This window comes from Pteropus vampyrus, unplaced genomic scaffold, assembly GCF_000151845.1.
Source record: "Pteropus vampyrus isolate Shadow unplaced genomic scaffold, Pvam_2.0 Scaffold287, whole genome shotgun sequence".
NCBI lineage: Eukaryota > Metazoa > Chordata > Mammalia > Chiroptera > Pteropodidae > Pteropus > Pteropus vampyrus.
The window spans coordinates 172,957-178,956 of record NW_011889068.1 but is presented as its reverse complement, the minus strand read 5'-3'; the positions used below and the strand labels follow the sequence as shown (position 1 = coordinate 178,956).

The 6,000-nt window shown below is 35.6% G+C and overlaps 1 protein-coding gene across 1 annotated transcript in view; it reads right to left on the bottom strand.

Annotated features, from left to right (window-relative positions):
- Window positions 1-6,000, bottom strand: part of LOC105302910 (vacuolar protein sorting-associated protein 13B) — a gene marked incomplete at its 5' end in the record, with an annotated part of 342,584 nt that overhangs the window by 168,052 nt on the left and 168,532 nt on the right. The window lies entirely within an intron of this gene.

Here is a 6,000-nt window from a genome sequence, read left to right as displayed (position 1 = left end):
AAATACAGTAAAGTCTCTGGATACAAAATCAATGTTAAAAAATTCATAGCTTTCCTATACTTTAATAATGAAGCGTCAGAAAAAGAAGTAGAAAAAATAATTCCTTTTGCAATTGCAACAAAAAGAATAAAATACCTAGGAATAAATCTAACAAAACAAGTGAAGGACCATTGTAATGAAAACTACAAGACCCTATTAAAAGATATTGAAAAACATACAAAGAAATGGAAAGGTATTCCATGTTCTTGGATTGAAGAATCAACATAGTTAAAATGATCTTATTACCTAAAGCATTATACAGATTTAATGCAATCTCCAACAAAATCTCATTGGCATTTTTTAAAGAAATAGAACAAAAAATCATCAGATTTGTATGGAAGCTCAAAAGACCCCGAATTGTCAAAACCATCTTGAGAAAAAAGAATGAGGCTGGAGGCATCACTCTGTCCGATTTCAAATTATACTACAAAGTGACAGTAATCAAAACAGCACGATATTGGTAGAAAAACAGACACACGAACCAGTGGAACAGAATTGAGAGTCCAGAAATAAACTCAAATTTATATGGGCAATTAATTTTCGACAAAAATGCCAAAAACATAGAGTGGAAAAAGGAAAGCCTCTTCAATAAGTGGTGCTGGGAAAACTGGAAAGCCACCTGCAAAAGAATGAAACTAGACTTGTCTATCACCACACGCCAAAATTAACTCAAAATGGATTAAGGATCCGAATATAAGACCTGAAACAATAAAATGCATAGCAGAAAACATAGAACTAAACTCAAGGACCTTGGGCTTAAAGAGGTTTTTATGAATTTGACCTCAAAGGCAAGAGAAGTAAAAGCAAAAATAAATAAATGCAACTAAATTAAACTAAAAAGCTTTTGCTCAGCAAAAGAAACCATCAATAGGTAAAGAGACAATCATCCAAATGGGAAAATATATTTGCAAGCAACACCTCCGATAAGGGATTAATATCTAAAATATACGAAGAACTCATATGACTCAATAACAACAAAAAAATCAAATGATCCAATCAAAAAATGGGCAGAGGACTTGAACAGACACTTCTCCCTAGAGGACATACAAATGGCCAACCAATACATGAAAACATGCTCAACATCGCTAGCTATTAGGGAAATGCAAATCAAAACCACAATGCGATACCATCTCACAACTGTTAGAATAGCTATAATCAACAGGAGAAGTAATAACAGATGTTGGAGAGGATGTGGAGAAATAGGAACCCTCATACACTGCTGGTAGGACTGCAAACTGGTACAGCTGCTATGGAAAACAGTATAGAGTTTCCTCAAAAAACTAAGAATTTATCTACCATATGATCCAGCAATCCCTCTACTGGGTATTTACCCCAAAGACTTGAAAACCCATATCTGAAAAGATATTTGCACACCGATGTTCATAGCATTATTCACGGAGGCCAGGACATGGAAGCAACAGATGATTGGCTAAAGAAGCTGTGGTACACATATACAATGGAATATTACTCAGCCATAAGAAGAAATGAAATACTGCCATTTGCAGCAACATGGATGGATCTTGAAATAATCATACTAAGTGAAATAAGCCAGATAGAAAAAGTTGAAAATCACATGATATCACATATGTAGGCTATAAACCTAAAAGCAACAAATGAACAGGACAAACAAACAGAGACTCATGGACGTGGACAATGGATTAGTGGTTACCAGAATGGATGGGGGAGAGGGGAAGGGAAAAAATAAAAAAAATAAAATGTTTAAAAAAATTATGTATATGTAGTATGAAAAAAATAATAAACTGGCATTAAAAAAAAAAACCCCAAAAAACACATGACCTATAGATACAAATGTGTCCTGCCTGGTCTCTTTTGTCCCTTTTCTCTTCTTTTGTGTCATATACCTATAAGGAAATTAGGCATGGTTCACTTTTGAGACTTAAGAACTAATTTTACTTATCCCCATGTGCCTACCTGCCCACCTGCCTACTACACTTGCTACACACACCAGCCTGCTGTGGCTTTGCTTCTCAATGAGGGGATCCAGTCATCTATGGACCACAGAAAGGTTCACCCACAGGTACCACCTTTTAAGTTTAAAATAGAGTCTGTCTCCTTTTGAGCATTTCCTGCTATATTTAAATCAAGCTACAACAAAATAACAGAACATGTTAGTTCAGCGGTTTTGATCTTGGTGTAAATGACCAGTAATAAGAGATTATGGTGATCACTTAATAACAGAGAGTAGTGATGAATTTCACAACAGGTCATAAATGGTGAATCGAGCTTTATGTTTTTAACACAAAACATGAAAATAATCCCTGGGATTCAAGACAGAATTATTTATTTTCCTTTCCCCTTTCTTTTACACTGTGAGAAGTTAGCCTTTGGGACAGCATTTCTTCCTTTTTTTAATTTTTTTTTTTTCCATCAGGAAACATACTAAATATCTTCCCTGGGATAAAATGAATCTTATTTTACATATCACCACACACATAAACCCCGGGCCACAGAGAATACTGAGTTCATGTAAACTGGATACTTATACATTCAAAAGCTGGTATAAATGGCAACAGAAAGTGACTTAAGGGATGTGTTATTCTTCTAATGAACTAATGCACTGATTCTCAAAAGCCTGCAAATTAACATCTATACACCATTTCCTCCTCTCATGTCTTTCTCCTGCTTCGAGATCCTATCCAGGACCCCACACTGCATTTAGAGATTTTGTGGTCAGGTCATTTTGACCGAATATATAACCACTTCTCTCTACCTCCTTCCATTCAAGAGAATGCTTTTTTGCCTGATTTTTCCACCGGCCTCTTTCAAATATCTGTTTATATTTTTAATTTCAGCTCTAGCAAACTAATGGCAGATATTTAATTAAACTAAATGAGGTGTAGCAACATTGAGAAGTAATTTCAGAAACAACTGGTATGATAAACGGAAATAATCTTGCTTTGTTTGCATATGACATACTTTTCACTGAGGGTAAAAATTTAGTTCAAGGAACAAATAGTTTCATGACCTTTAAAATACTCCTTCAGAACGTTAATAAATGCAAGCCACTTGTTTTGGAGAATGTTTACAAAATGCTGCCAGCTCTATATGATCAGTTTCTACTAGACCCTTAGTAAGGCTCCCACTCTCTGCAGGCTGACTGTGCAAAATGCAATCTAAATCAAGCTTCTGTATGTCATTAGAAAGGGTACTCAATGATGACATGTGCTAGCAAAACATATCCAGGTATTTTTTTATCCAGCTGGAAGTGATCTAAGGCTACTAGAAAATCAGCAAACATGTGTTAGATACATCCACAAGTAGATTTGCATAAGTGAAGCATCAGGATGCCTCAAAAAATGAGGAAAAAAATTTTATCAGTATGATCCATGAAAAGATATCCATAAGTCTAGAAAAAAATTTTTTGTAAGTATGGTCCGTAAAGAGATGATTAGAAATCTTTCCATTTTTAATTCTTTCAACTAATTATATTAAAGCACATAAAAATAGCAGTTGGATACTTTAACCACAAAAAAAGATAACCTTGTTCCCCCCACCCCACCTTAATTAGAATATATGTTGATCAGATCCTATTTTTAATTACATTCTATTTTTAACAAGCTTATATATTTGTATCTAATAATAAACTAAAATATAAGATTAGCATATAGAACAAAACAGAACAAAACCATCAGAGGACTACATGGATACTGATGTTTCATCTGTATAGGGTGCTGCTGCTCCCAAACAATGTCACGAAAAAGACTAGTCTTCAAAATAAAGAGCTCGGTTGGGTGGTCCACCTACTAATGGGACCTGATGATTCCTCATGGGTGAGATTTCTAGACCCTGGGGACTCTTACCCTGTCCTCGATGGTGAGTAAAAGTTGGGACCTCTATTCTAATACAAACTTCTTCCTCTGGACATCAGAAAATGACAAGTAGTAACAATTTTTTTTCCCTTTCACATAAAGAAAGAGAATTATTCATGAAAGATGAAAATGTCTGCTGAGTTGGCTATTTATACTTGGCCTCTGTCTGGGAAAGGTATTTTTTGACAAATGTTTTAAAACTCTCAGATCCTAGCAAAGCTAAACTAAAAATACTAAAGGGTGATGGAAGATATGCTTTGCCTTTCCTCCCCTCCAATCTGCCACCATGCTCACTGTTTTTACAGTTGTGTCAATTTATTAGAAAAATAAAACTTGATTGGATCATGTGGCTATGTTTAAAAAAAAAAAATGAACTGGCAGATCTGACTGTGCATATTGGAAAGTGTATGACAATTTTCCTAGAGAGGAAAGACCAACAGTAAACACATACTCCATAGGTTCTTAGATGAATACAGTAGCCGGTCAACTTAATTACATGAGGAAACTGCTGGTGAATCAATTTTTTTTTTTCAACTAAATCATATGGATAGAAAAATTGGTATAAATTTATTCTAGCAATGTTGACAGCAAAATGACTTGCTAAGTAATTTACTGCAGCGCCTTAGAAACTGGTCTTCATCTACATATTCCAGGTTTTTAAAGATTTGTGTAATAGAAAGACCAGAAGCCAGGAGACATGTGGTATATATAGTCACTACTCTGCCTCAGAATATCCCTGGGCAAATCACGTAATCTCTCCACCCTCAATTTAATAAGGGAGTTAGGATGAGCTCAGGGGTCCTCAACCCAGGGCTCTTAGCCACTTAGGAAGTCCCACAGAATAATGGTGGTCCATAAGGAATTTTAAGTATTTCAAAGAGCCTGAAACAAATCATGAATTTGTCTGAGACAGGGCTGCAGAGGTGTACTAAAGTTTTTATTTTTGGCTAGAGTCATATTGGATTGGTATAGTCATGCTAACTATGTAATCTTAATGCAATTTGGATCATGAGGTCTATGAGGGAAAGAATAAAAAGTTCTTAATAAAGAAAAGGATGATCTCTAAGATAATTTTCAGCTCTTAAGTTTAATGATCTATGACTTCGGCATTCGTGTGGGTGACTGAGTTGAGAGAGAGAATTACAAAAATAGACTAATATTTACTAAGGAATTTAACAAATTTGTGCCAAGGAATGTACATGATACTCTGCACAGATTATCTCACCTAATCCTCTCAACAGTCCTGTGAATTAAATATTTTTGCCTTCATTTTGGAAATGAGCTAAATTGTAACTTTTACCATAATCAATTGCCAGAAAGCAGCAGGGCTGCTTCAGATTCAGATTCTGTCTGCCTCCATCCAGCACCATGTTGCTTTATAAAAACTGCTGTTGGGTTTTAGTAATTCCATTTTTCTAATTGGTAACAGGGTTATGAATAAATGCTTTTTCCTGTCCCTGGTGGTCTTGCACAGCCTCAGTATGTGATGCCAACATAGCCTACAGGTCCAAGGGCCCAGCCAGAAGCGAAAGAACATCTAAGGTGTGTCCTCAGTCACTCATCACTGACAGGGTTGCTTTGCCAGAAACTTTCCGAGCAAATAGCCTACTGGGTTATGTGGATGAGAGGGCGATTCGCTGTGTCCAAAGGCAAAACTGAAGGCTGTCACAAATTCAGTAGAGTGGGGAATAGAGATCTATTTCTAACCTTTTCTTTTTCCATAATCCTGGCGCTGGGGGCTGTGACAATTTTTGTTGATTACATCTAATACTAACCTATAAGGTACTATCAAGGATGTAGAGAAGAAGCAGTTAAGAAAAAGATCTATTTAATTACCAGGACTAAAAACTTTCTTCTCCATCGCATTTTACACAGTGAGATGTGTTCATGTTAAGTGACAATATTTTGTTGTCTCAAGGTCCTTTTTTTCTCCTGTCCAAGGAACACTGTTTTAATGTGTGTATATGGGAATTTTTTTTTATCAGTTGTGCTCTCCCACCGCTAATGTATCTAAATCTAGAGAAATAATTCTTTATCATACCTTTGTTAAAACTAGGAGAAATAAAAAGCATTTTTCCTCTCTCTCTTTTTTTTTTTTTTTGCTATAGTACATAAGACACATAAAGTCCAG